The 14617-nt window shown below is 36.9% G+C and overlaps 1 long non-coding RNA gene across 4 annotated transcripts in view; it reads right to left on the reverse strand.

Annotated features, from left to right (window-relative positions):
- The window catches only part of LOC144301713 (uncharacterized), a 66173-nt gene that overhangs the window by 8730 nt on the left and 42826 nt on the right, over positions 1-14617 (reverse strand). The window lies entirely within an intron of this gene.

The raw sequence follows: 14617 nt of genomic DNA on the forward strand, positions 1-14617 counted from the left end.
GCTCCACCAATATGTCCTTAATTGAGTGGGTGCCACTTAATTAGTGGGTGCCACTAATCCTCCAGCCATTGAGTATTGACTGCCAACAGCTCTAGGTACCTCCTTTTTTAAGAAAGCTCTTGCAGAAGAGTCACTGCCAGAAGCTTAGTACTAATTTACACAGGCTAGAGTGTGAATGCTTCAAGTGGAGACCAGCTCTGAGCTACAATTCATGTTTCAAAATCTCCTACAGGATGAAGCAGAAGCTAGTCTCCAGATGCAAACACATTTTCACTATGCTTTTATTTCATTACCCTCCTGCTTCCTTCCATCTCTTTCTCCTGAGAACACTTCCTCCCTCAGTAAATCTCCTTCACCCTCATTGTCTCAGCCTCTGCCTCCAGGGAACTCAATTTAAGACAATCCTTTGTATCTCTCGCTTTCTACTTTCTTTTACACATTTCCATCCCCAAACCCAGACCCCACACACACAATTACACAGCAGTCTATTTATTCAAACCTTCAGGTTATAATCACACTGGTCATTGAGCTTAACAAAAGAACCAGCTAAGGTACAAGGAGCAGTGGCCAAAGTTTATGTTGTAGTTTTGCAGACTCCTGAAAAGTTATTTTTTCCATGGGTCTCTGTAACAAAATTTGTGTATACTGCTGATATGTCCATTGCATAGGGGGAATTTTGTTGCATTAGCAGATATTTTATATATGATTTTTTAAACTTTAATCATTTTATTTATGAAGTAATGCAGTGTGGTAGAGAAATTTAAAAATACAGGAAAATTATTTGAAGAAAATTATACATGAACCCTTAACGAACCAAAAAAATTGTAAAAATTAGTCCAATTTTAAAGAAATTAAAAAGAAAATCCTAGTTAAAACTGACATTTTACTAGTACAGAATATTAGTTTTTTTAATAAAAATTCCTGTAATTTTACCACTTACTATCCTTTGGGTACAAGGTTTTTTGTTTTTTGTTTTGTTTTTTGTTTGTTTGTTTGTTTTTTTAAGTAGATTCCAGCATGGAGTCCAACATGGGGCTTGAACTCAGGACCTTGATCAAGTCTTGACCTGAGATCGAGATTTGGATCCTTAACCAACTGAGTCACTCAGGTACTCCTGGGTACAAGGTGTCTTATAAATTCATTTCTTAATCTTCCTAATAGAGTTATGGTAGGAAATCTTAGTCTTCAGATAAACAGTGCAATAAACTCCTATTTCCTTATATTGTGTTCTTATTAACTCTGAAAGACAGATTCCCCAGAACACAAGTATATTGACATTCTCTAGTTATGGTTCAACATAAATACAAAATCAATACTCACTGCCCTTACCTTGAACCCTACTCAGTGAGGTAATTTATCATTTAAGTAATTATTTATTATTGTAAAATTTATTAATATCACTGACAAGATATAATAATTGCCATCATATTCATAGTGCACTCCCACAAAAGCTAGGATTATATATTGAAGATACCATGTGACCTGAAATTAACAATTTATGTAGGCTTGAAGATTACACTCTTTAAAGCCCTATGTAGCATTTTTCCCCTCTATGCAGCATTCCTTTAAACACAAACTGGCAGGCAGTATCTTCCTCAAGAATGCTGGAGTGTTACATAGTATTTAGCACAATTTCAATATTTAAAAAACTTAGTTCTTTGATGCTTACATTATTTAATATCATGCATGTGGCAGAGAATGCAGAGGTCACACACTGTCTCTTTGCTGGTTTGGCTTGGGTCACTGACCCCTGAGATCATTCTCAAGATGTGTCTCAAGTAGATGCTAATCTTCGTCATAAGGTCTCTTATCAAATGCATATTTGAAAGAATTCTAGTTAAGTTCTTTTTTTCTAGATGATATAAAATAGTGAAAAAGGAGCAAAAAAACATGTTGAGTGCAAGTGAGTCATTATCAGGTAAAGGAAGCCTTGTTCCCAGGTATGGCCAGCTATTGTAACAGGGGTCAGCAGGACTATGGTGGTTCTGTGGCAATACCTCTATTTGAGTATGTTTCTGTCTATTATGCAAATGTTACTTAGGGTATTTTGGTTGTGTACGTTAAAATAAATCAAAATAAAGGATCCATAAGTTCAATTAATACTCATCTGTCTCAATATTTTTGTTTCATATAGCAGATTGAAGTCTATTTTAGATGCAAGATTATCATAGTGCTTCATTCTGCCAATGATGGAGTCCATTTGGATATAAATTCAGCAAACACATGCATGTATTTGTTATACATAAGGTGTTATTCTCCCTTTGGCTATTGTGTCCAAGTTTTTACTCACCAATTTTACCTCTCATTACAAATACTTTAGAAGGTTATATGCTCAGAAACCTCATCAAACTTTGTAATTAAAATAATATAAAGTCAAAAATATAATTACAATAATTAAAAATAATATCCTCGACTTTATTCCAAAATATGTTACAATAGCCTTTGGACAACAGCATTTCAAAGATTTTATTTATTCATTCATGAAAGACACAGAGAGAAAGGCAGAGCCTGCGGGGAGCCTGATGTGGGACTCGATCCTAGGACCCCGGGATCACGACCTGAGCCAAAGGCAGACCCTCAATCACTGAGCCACCCAGGCATCCCTGGACAACAGCATTTCAATACTGATTTTTCTTATTTTGCCTTTTAAGATTATTTTAAGCTTGTTCCACCCTACAAGATGCATTGCCTTCCCTGAAAACAAACAATCCTCAGCTAGGATACAACACATTGATTGGAAACAGTGTAACATAGTAAAAAGATAATTTTGGCCAGCTGCTCATTAATAAACTGGATAAAGAAATCAGTATGTAATTATTCATCTACTCAACAAAAATGTATACCATAAAATTATGAATATGATATGAAAAATACCAATAGGTAAACACTTTGGTTTCATTTTAAGCCACCATTAAATAAAGAGAATCATGGAATTTAAAAAAAAACTCACCCTGCTTTATAAGAAATAGTACATATGAAAAATAATTCAATGACAGATCCTAATGAGTGGTAACTTATTTACAACTAGTTTCCAATCAGAAAGTTTCCTAAGCACCATTTGAGTTTCAAATGCTAGGAAATTAGAAATAAAATGTATTGCTATTTGCAGTTAAAATATTTTCCTGATTAGAACTGAGTGGGATGTCACACCATCAAAAAATAGAAAAGTCAATCTTTTCATATGCATTAAAATCCTAATCCATAGACTCTTTGAGGGAAAGATCAGAGATTTGATTTTAGAAATGAGGAATCAGGGCCCTGAAAGCTGAATAATTTGCAGAGATCTGCAAGTTAGGGATTGAAACAGGGCATCTCACTACCAGTTAGTCTCATTCTTAATGGCACGTAGTCTCTAGTTGTTAAAATAAGCATGAGATAAGCATGGCCTCTGGTAGTCCAATCACATTTTGGTTCACATCAATTACCTCAAAAGAAAGAACTAATGCTTTATGTCTTAAGCATTCTAATATTAACCTCCCACAATCTACCTATACATAATTTAGTTTTTACACACTTGTACATGATTTAAACAAGAATATCTGAATAATAAGTCTCTGCTTCTTATTTTAAAATATGCCTGTTTTGTTTGCACTAGCCAAGTTATTAGGAAAAATTGTGTCTTTTTGAAGACATTACTTTCAATACTTTATGAACTCAAAAAAAACTTAAAAAAAAAAGATAGTTTAATTCTGTGCGTGTGCATGCATGTGTTTTGTCTTTGTTGAAATAAGCAGTTTCTAAGTACCAAGGCTGCATTGTGTGTTCAAACAAGACCATTTGCACATGATATAAATTCAGCTTTATTATGATATAAAAAATATGTGCTGCAGATACAAGATTTTCCTTTATAGTAACAAATTCTAATCAAGCTGTAATAATCGAAAATCATGATTTTCTTTACCTAAGTTCCAAACTTTCCTACTATATGAAAGGACAATATAGACCACAATATTTTGATTTTAAGTTGTATACATATGCATATATTACCCCCCAAATGGCCACACATTTTCCCATTCCTATATTGTATACTTTCCTGCAGTGGGAATTTCAATTCTACTGAAAAAGTAGAATGTGGGCTTTGCTCGATCAGGGGTTTTTTTGGCCAAATTGACTAGGTTAGTGAATTTTCTAGGTCATATTGGCTTAGGCATGGTGCCCAGATATGTGGTCTAGCAATATTCTACAGGTTTCTGAAAAACAAAAGTTTTTTTCAGACATGATTATTATTTAAATCAGTGGATTTTGAGTAAGCAGATTGTCCTCTATAATATAGGTGAGCCTTATCCAATCCGTTGAAAATTGGAGTAGAACAAAAGACTGACCTCCCTTGAGCAAGAGAGAAACGTGCTGCAGAGAGGCTTTATTTATTTTTATTTTTAAAAATATTTTTTAATTGAAGTTCGATTTGTCAACATATAGTATGACACCCAGTGCTCATCCCTTCAATGTTCCCCCGGTCAGTGCCCATTACCCAGTCACCCCATCCCTTCGCTGCCTCCCCTTCCACTACCCCTTGTTCGTTTCCCAGGGTTAGGAGTCGGTAGAGGGCCTTTAGACCTGAACTGCAATGTGGGGCTTTCCTCTGGGTTCTCTAGTCTGTTGCCTTGCTCAGCAAGTTTGGACTCACCCCGCCTAGAATTTTGTAAGCCAGTTTCTTAAAAATAAGCAAACGAATGAACAAACAACTCTCCTTCTATAGATATATACATCCCATTGGTTTTGTTTCTACAGAGAACCCTAATACATTGCCATTTTAAAAATTCAAAGCACACAGGGGACCCTGAGGTGTCTGACTCTTAATCTCAGCTCAGGTCTTGTCTCAGGGTTGTGAGTTCATGCCTAGTATTGGGCTCCATGCTGGGTGGGGAGCCTACTTTAAAAAGGCGGGGGGATCCCTGGGTGGCGCAGCGGTTTGGCGCCTGCCTTTGGCCCAGGGCGCGATCCTGGAGACGCGGGATCGAATCCCACGTCGGGCTCCCGGTGCATGGAGCCTGCTTCTCCCTCTGCCTGTGTCTCTGCCTCTCTCTCTCTCTGTGTGACTATCATAAATAAATAAAAATTAAAAAAAAAAAAAAGAAAATTAAAAAGGCGGGGAGGTGGGGAGTGCCTGGGTGGCTCAGTCGGTTCAGTAACCAACTCTTGGTTCCCATTCAGGTCATGATTTCATGGTCACGGGATCCAGCCCCTGCCTCAGGCTCCATGATCAGTGTGGACTCTGCTTCAGATTCTTTTTTTTTTTTTTTTTAAGATCTTATTTATTTATTCATGAGAGACAGAGAGAGAGAGGCAGAGGGAGAAACAGGCAGAGGGAGAAGCAGGCTCCATGCAGGGAGCTCAAGGTGGGACTCGATCCCGGGTCTCCAGGGTCTCGCCCTGGACTGAAGGCAGCGCTAAACCGCTGAGTCACCCGGGCTGCCCCTGCTTCAGATTCTCTCTCCCCTCCCTGCTTGCACTCACTCTCTCAAATAAATAAATTCTTTAAAAACAAAAACAAAAAACATGAAGCACAGAGAAGCTTTCAAAATCATAGGATGATAAGGCCTGATCTCTCTGCAAATGGTCTCCTTAGAACCTTGTGGGTACCACCATATGAACAAACCTGGGCTCCTTGGCTGGGTGATGAGGCACAGTTAACTTCCTCATTCATATCAATAGCCAACCCACGTAGAGTCACGAAAGGAGAAACTCAAGTACCAGCTCTCTACAAATGCATGATCAAGCCCAGCCAATGGCATGCAGAGCTGGGATGAGCCATTCCAGTGAACACAAGTCAAATTTCCAAACCACAAATTTTAAAAGTTATTTTTATTGAGGGATAAACAATAGAGAGTTATATTTCAAGTGTATAACATACTTCAGCAATAGTAAATATCGTTCAGTGCTGCTCACAGTAAGTATAGCCATGATCTGTCACCAAACATATTTATAATCTTACTGACTCTATCCCCTATGCTATACTGACTTTTTAACTGGACATTTGTGCCTCATAATCCTCTTTATCAATTTCCCTCATCCCTTCACCTACATTGCCTCTGGCAACCACCTGTTTCTCTTCCGTATTTAAATGTCTACTTTTTGGGTCTTTTTTCTTTGTTCATTTGTTTTGCTTTTTAAATTCTATATATGAGTAAAATCATATGGTATTGGTCTTTCTCTTCCCCCCCATAAATAGAGTGATAGCAGGTGTTATTTATCTAAAAATAAACCTTTCAGTCTTCATTATTAAGTATGATGCTTGCTCTATGTTAGAGCCATTATTTAACCTTTATCAATTTCATTCTAGTTTAGCTATGAACTTATGGATGAACAGTAGATTTTATCTAATGTTTTTACTACATATATTGAAAAGATCACTTTTGTTCATTTAATGTATTAATATGGTTACAATATAGATTTTCTTAAAGTTAAGTTAGTCTGGCACTAGCAGGGATAAACTCAACTTGGTCATACTATTTTGTCATTTTAATCCATGCTGTATTTTTACTTTGTATTATTATAAATGTGTTTTCATACCTACTCCATGAGATTAATCTGTATTTTTTTTCTGTTTTATATTATCATTGTCAGTTTTGATATTAAGGCTATGTTGGCCACAAAATTTGGGAGAGTTCCTTTTTCCCCATTTTTTAGAAAAAATCATATTAAGCTTGAAATTACATCTACCACATTTTATCTGAGCCTGGTATTTATTTTGGGGGATAAAAATATATTTTACCTGGACACCTGGGTGGCTCAGCGGTTGAGCATCTGCCTTCCACTCAGGGCGTGATCTTGGAGTCTCGGGGTGGAGCCCCACATCAGGCTCCCTGCATGGAGTCTGCTTCTCCCTCTGCCTATGTCTCTGCCTCTCTCTGTGTGTCTCTCATGAATAATTATTATTATTTTTTTTACCTGCCAGTTCAATAGTTTTAATGGTTAAAATTGTAAAATGGTAAAATCTCTATTGAGATTTTCTATTTCTTTCTGAGTAAGGGCTGAGTATATTTTAAGAAAGAATTCAATTTAATCTAAATTTCAAATTTAAACTAATTTTTAATAATTATTAACTGTATAATCTCTGCTAAATATATACATATATACATATATTTATGACAAATTTTCAATCTTATTTCTGACATTTGTCTTATTTTCTTTATAAAATGTTTAAGGTTTTCAATTGTATTAGTTTCAGAACCAACCTTAGTTTTGTAGGGTTTTTTTGTTTTATATACTTTTATATCTCATTAACTTTCAGGATAATTTCAGGACTCTTTCTGTGCCTATTTAATTCAATGCTTGGGTCATTGTCACTTTTTTCTCATTTAAGTTTCCCTAACAGCATAAAATTGTGATAGGTGATATTTTCATTGTTATCATTTTGGAGATTTTTTTTTTAATTCCATAGTTATTTAAGCAACTCATTTAGGCTTTCTGAATTTTTAAGCATTTGGATTAGTCATTTAAAAACATTTTCCTCAAGGAGGCGCCTGGGTGGCACAGTTGGTGAGCAGCCACTATTGGTTTCAGCTCTGCATGATCTCGGGACATGGCATCTAGTGTGTATGGCTCTGCTCCCAATGGAGCAGTGGTGGCTTAAGAGTGCTTAAGACACTCCCTCTCCCTCTGACCCCCCCTTCTCTTTGGCTCTCTGCCTCTTTAAATAAATCTTATAAAATATTTCCCTTAAAAATACTTATTTACAATTTTGGCCTTACAGATGTTAATATGTTTCTTTTCATGTTTGTTCCTAATCTGTATTCTCCAATAGTTTTCTTTATATATTCAGCATAAACTATTTTTAAAAAAATCTAATTCCACTATATGTGGTGTTGCTGATTTCTTCCACTATTAAAAGCCTATTTCCATATTTCATTCATGATTTTGTAAGTATTTCATGGATACCTATGTTAAAAATTGTTCATATTTCTTAGGAAATGAATATTTTTTGCTTAATAGTTCCTTAAATTCTATTTTATATTATAATAGTTATATAGGCATTCTTTTAATATCTCTATGAACCATTGTCTGCTATTCTTTCCTTTTCATATTTTTTGACCCAAGTTTTTATGTGTTTTGTAAATGGCACAGTTTCATTGTACATCTATGTGTTCTCATCTGGTCTAGCCACTTTTTATCGTATAAATGAAAATATTCCATTTACATAGATTAGAGCTTCTATATTTGCATTTATTTCCATCATCTTGTGCTTTCCATTTTACCCATGTTATTGTTCCCTTTTATCTCCTTTTCTGTGCTATTTTACTTTCTCTTTTTATTCAGTTTTTAAGATCATTTTGGAAAACTTATACTTCAGTTTTCTTTTTGTGGTTCCAATAAATATTAACATGCATTCATAACAAATCTGAATTTACAATTCCTCCTTCTGTTAATACTACAAGGACTGAAACATGATACTTTTGACTTCTCTCCTAGCAGTCTTTTTAGTACATAAATTACTATTACTTATACACCATTTCTTATCAATAATAACAGTAGTATTAAGACCAAATCATCATATGATGATAAACTGACAACCTCGGACTCCCCCATCCTGGAAGGCCCAGGTATTGCTGTAACAGAAATAAATACGCAATCCAGGTAAGGGTTTGTCTTTACTGCATGGAAGCCTCAGTCAATACTATTTTACAAAAGCTGATAGCATGTTTGTTCCAATGTTCTAGAATGTCCCAAAACATCGAAGAGACCAAGGAACCACTTAACAGCAAAAGAAGCTCCTAGAGACTGCCTGTGAACACAGGCTCCATCACATCACATAGTGTACACACAGATGCTGCACAGAAGTGGAGAGATGGAAAAACGGCCTGTTGACAACATAGCTGAAGAGCCATCATGAAGACGAAAGTCTGATTATGAGATACTCTCTTCACTGGAATGCTGTATACTCATTGACTCAAAGTCCTTTCAGTGGTGCTGGTCTCCCAACAGGAGGACCATATGGTTCGGAGATCCAAACAGTGAAACAGGAGTTGCTGCATTTACTGCTCCCATCATCTTCTGAGGAGACTTCATGCTTCCAGTGCCCACAGCTCTGGGCCCAGGTGTTAGAGGTCCTGGTCCCCAAAAAGGCACAATTTTGCCAGGGGACACTTAAGTAAGTGACCATTCCAATAAATTTACTGCTGCTGTGTAGGCACTTTTTTGTTTCCAAAAACCAAGAGACAAAAAGTAAGGATCAGTTTTGCAGATGAGTTGACTTTGATTACCAGCCTCAGGCAGGGCTGCTCTTATACACTGAGAGCTGGAAGGAATACGTGTCAACAGTTTCTGGTTCTCGTGCCCATGGTGACTCTGAACTAACAGGTACAGAGCAAACCTGAGAAAGGCATGGGGACTACGGGTTTGGACGTCTCAGAGATGAGGCTCTCAGGTATATTGGCAAGTAAGCCACTGAGTCAGGCAGAGGTGGTAGCCAAGAGTAGGAGGAATTGAGGATGCAAAGCAGTGAAGGACCACAAAACCAACTACAGCAGTCCCAGGACTAACCACTCTGTCCACTGACTTCCCTCTTTTACATTCTTTTAAGATAAAAAGTCCCCTGGGATCCTGATGGGACTATTCCCTGAATCCATAGGGAGAAGTGCTTCTGGGCAGCACATGGAGATGGCGGTGATGAAGAAATGTGATACCTACATTCTCATCCAAGGAAGGATTTGCTACCCAACTGTAAAAAGGATAACCAAGAAACCATACTTCAGCTGTGAAGTATTTTAAGGTCTGCTTCTGCCACAGAGCTAGCCAAAGACCATGTACTTGTCCAGGCAGCGGACATTTGGTGATAGAGTCTAATCAAGGTAGAAAGGTCAAATAACTGACAAAATACTTATTCCAAATCTCCTCACCAGTTTTATAGAGTTTTATTGGGCTTGTATTACAATTTGACTTTCTCTTCCAGCTAATCCCTTTCCCTTCATGAGAACTGAACTCCAGTAAGCTCTTAGATACTGAACCCCACATAAACATTTGCTTTCAGAGATGATAATACTTGTTTCTTATCCTCAGAAATAAAGAACAATCTCTGAGTGGCCAGTTTTCACATGTGTCACATGTTGTAGACAGGTTTATTGAGCAAATAAGCCAATACAGTTTAGTTCAAAAATAAATTGCTCTATGAAATGTATTTTCTTTTAGGACTATAAAATACTATATATCATACCTATGCATGTGCCTATTACCCCTTTCATTACTCTCAACTTGAATGACCCTCTGAATGCCCAGCACAGACATTCCTGAGCATTTGTATTCAACAGCTTCTTAACATTTGACTGTGACCACCTGATTTGTGTTATATTAAGAACATTCTATTAATATTAATTGAGAAGAGGACAGCTAAAAATTATTTTTTAAAGGTTTATTTATTTATTAATGAGAGACACAGACAGAGAGAGAGAGAGAGAGAGTGAGAGGCAGAGACAGGCAGAGGGAGAAGCAGGCTCCTCACAGAGAGTCCAACATGGGACTTGATCCTGGATCCCGGGATCACGACCTGAGCCAAAGGCAGGCGCCCAACTGCTGAGCCACCCAGGCATCCCAACAGCTAAAAATTATACAATCAGATCAATGTAGGAAGGTGAATGATTTTAAGATTACTTTTTTAAAAACCATAACATCCATCCTTTGTACCACCTAAACTAAAACTAAAGTAAAAGCAAATTGTTTAGACTATGGTTCTAGACCTTCTTCCTGGATAAGCAGCAGATACTATGATGCAAGGTCTTGATTTCTTGTATATAAGTGCTAACCTAGGAATTATGCAGAAAGAATTATGGAAAACTTTCAGAGCCCCTTTCTTATATGTTCACTTACAAATACGTACATGGGTCATGATATAGTTCTCTCCAATAATCAATCATATAAGCAAATCATATAGACTAAAGCAGTCTTTGTCCTTTTGTCAGAAAAAGGTAATTTGTCAGTCACTCCATGTATCCTCAGAAGATGTTTGTCGAAATTTGTTAGGATTGTTCATGCAGCTCCATAAATACAACATTCATTTGGTGCTCTTTTGGTTGCTCTATACGACTCAAGCAGGGAAACTATTGCCTGGAAATGGTCTTATTTCCTAATATTTTTTCACAAGGAAATAGTTTGTGTGTCATTCATCAGTTTTATGGCCTTTTCTCCCTGTTTTTAGAAAGCAGAAGCATGCTCAGTATTCAGTCACACACAGAGGAGACTCATTACAGGATTGTCAATGAGCAATTTAGCAAGCAGAAAGTCAAATTAGCTTTACTGGAAAGTTGACTGTGGTGTGCTACCCAAAGTGAAAGTAGCAAGTAAAATTTTACCCACAACTGGTTACATAGGGGTAATTAAAACCATTAATCTTTCCATTGATCTTTGTTGCCTACTATATTTAGCAGCTAAGAGTCATGAGCTACTGGAGTGTGTCCATTGTCACAGATCTCCATCAATAGATATCCCCTAAAGAGGGCTCCAGGGTAAAAGAGCATTTATCTGATTTATGCCTATTATGTGGTTCATTCAGACCTGAAACAAATAATGGTTATGCTTTATTAAGAAGGAATATTTGCAAACTGCAAGTCTCATGAAAATTTTAACTTCTTTCATGCTACACAGAAGTAACACATGGTAAATGCCTTTTGAGTCCTATCTGTTCCATTTATTTTTATATTTGATGGGGATATGGTTCTACTTGATAATATCCTAAAACATTATAGGGGCAATGTATAATTTTTATACATAGGTGCTCTCTTAAAAAAGTAAATGTTTGACCTTATAGTCTATAATTATGTCTCTGAAAGGATAATAGTCTATCACAAAAGCATGGCTTGGTTCACAGATCATTGATACAGTTAGTTTTAACAGATGCTTGGGTGCCATTATAATCTTTCCTATCCATTTGGCTGTCACAAAAGTTAGACCCATGTGTCCAGTTTAGGCTGTTATTTCTATAGGGCCTTTGCTCTTCTATACCAGGAACAATTAGTAATTAAGACTGGATAATCAACTAGTGACCTTCACCAATTAGAGAGTTTTTAGAATCAAGCATGGAGTAACTACTCTCAATATTTACTGAGAAAAGTGAAGTATAAGATTCAGATATTTCATTCTGGTTGCCGATAAGGAGAGGTCGATATAAGCCTAAGGATTTGGTATCTTGACAGTTGCAGTCTTAGAAACTTAATGGTGAGTGACCATACCCAGTAAATATCTGCTACACCATTTCCACACTCACATGAGACTGATTGGTGCCAATACAATTAAATTAGTCATTACAATTTTACTAATCAAAAATGCAGAAAAACAACATGTGCAATGAACAATTGTCACTTGAACATTACCAGTGTCTACACACTTTATGTTTGCAAAGAAAGCACACTTATGTTATCACTTTGGTGAGGGAAGCAAGTAGGCCTTGTAAAAAAGAACCAGCTTGAGACACTAAATCTTACAAAAGAGATGTTCCCAGGGGATTAGAGGTGGAGGCTTTAGAGTGATGACAGCCTGACATCCTGCTCTGTGACTCTGGTCTAAGGCTCAAGAGACTCTGGCTCTAATTCTCAAGGTCTTAGGCTCATTCAATTCTTTTCAATTTTCTAAGCCAGGTTCTCCAGATTTCCAATCCTTTCTGCTAGTCACTCAAAAACCCTGCAATAATTTATTTTCTTCTGAAGTTTACCAGAGCCCACCTTTGAGGTTTTAAATCAGTAATCATGATTGATGCACCATGTTTCTAGATATACATGTATGTATGTATACATTGTCCTAAGTCAATTTGCTTAAAGAATTCTCCTGGCTAACGACTATTAGTTATCCATAAAATTTTATCCTTCATGCAGATTAATAGCAATAATTTTATCCATTTCTGGACTTCCAACTTCAAATCTCAAAAAGGAGAAATCCCGAGCTAGACGTTTAAACTCACTTCTGTATGTTAAATATTTTTTTTAGGTTCAAAACCTAGCAGTTTCGGAGACTACTAACAGAGGCCCAAAATTTACTCCTTAATACGCTTTACACATTGTCAAGAAGGGGTAGTTACAAATTTAGTAACTAGGTAAACGAATATATATTTGTTTCTTCTCCATTTATAGTAGTAACCAAGTCTTAACAAATAGTCCTTCATAGTGTTTTTTTTTCCTTGCCTCCATCACATCTAGTACTAGCTCATTTTCAAAATGTTCTCTTACTCCCTAATCACCTCCTACCGAGATAACTGAATTCACTCAATCTTCCAATAACTATTTATTAAGTCCTAATGATGTAACACCAGGCATTCATTAATTAATCACACATGGATTCTGCCTTTTTCCAGCTTGCCCCTCTAAGGGAAATAGACAATAAGAAGAAATATCAGGTAACAAATGTGGGTATGAGGCACAGGTTATGCATACAACACACTGCATGCAGAGATGGAGAATAGTAGAGTATCAACTTAAGAGAGGAATAGTAAGGAAAGGCCTTTCAAAGGATGGGACTGTAAGAAGGTACCCAGGAGTATGTAAAGAAATTAGTCATGAATAGGATGGAGACAGATATAGATAGATAGATGATAAATAGATAGATAGATAGATAGATAGATATAGATAGACCTATAGATACATCTATCTATATATATATAAAGAGAAAGGGACAAAGAAAGAGAGAGAGAATATGTGACAATTTCTGTAGTACTGAGAGTCTGGAATACATTAAAGCTGACAGAAAGTCCATGCAGCTGAATTGTTGGTGGCTACAGAGGAATGACATTGAAGAAGTGGGCAGACATTTCATGGAATAATTTACCTTCCATGGTAGAGTTTATACTGAGGAGAGTGGGATGTAGTTAAAGGGTTTAAGTCTAAGAAGTGACATAATTTGATTAATTTTTATTAAGCTGGCTAAAATGTGTAGAATAAATTTAAATTGTAAACTGGAGTCAGGAAGAGCAGGAAGGATGTTGGCGATGATGCTGGTTAAGGCTACAGTGGTGGCAGGTGAAAGCCGGAAAGCAAAAGACTATTTTTGAGATAGAAAATGTAGGACCCAGTTGACTATCTGGAGTTCAAGATAAGTAAGAAAAACCCATCAAGGGTAATTTCATGTCCAAAATATTTTTAGTGATTTTAAGAGCTTTGAATAAAATGCAGTTAGTTTTATTCCTTGGTACTATGTCTCCTTCTCCTCTCCTCCCTCTCCACTCTCCCCCTTCTCTCTGTTTATCTACAGAAAGTTCAGTAAACTTCCAAAAATGAAGCAATCAGATATCCTAAAAACCTCCCAACGCAAAATACAGAAAGTTTTGCGTAAACTATAATGAATGGAATATTAAATATATAATTGGGATTGCAGTAATTTTTTTAAAAAATTTATTTATTCATGACAGACACAGAGACAGAGACACAGGCAGAGGGAGAAGCAGGCTCCATGCAGGGAGCCTGACCCGGGACTCGACCTGGGGACTCCAGGATCAGGCCCCGGGCCAAACGCAGGTGCCAGCCAAAGCGCCAAGCCACCCAGGGATCCCCGAAAGAATCATTTCTACTTGCACTTTTTGTTCAAGACAATGCTGGCTCCCTTTGGAAGGCCTTGCCCTCCCTGTGGCCCCGTCAGGCAGTGCCGTGTCTTCTCCCCCACAGCCCAGTGCTTCTGGGAGGGAAGATAACACTGTTCTCCA

This window comes from Canis aureus, chromosome 30, assembly GCF_053574225.1.
Source record: "Canis aureus isolate CA01 chromosome 30, VMU_Caureus_v.1.0, whole genome shotgun sequence".
Lineage (NCBI taxonomy): Eukaryota > Metazoa > Chordata > Mammalia > Carnivora > Canidae > Canis > Canis aureus.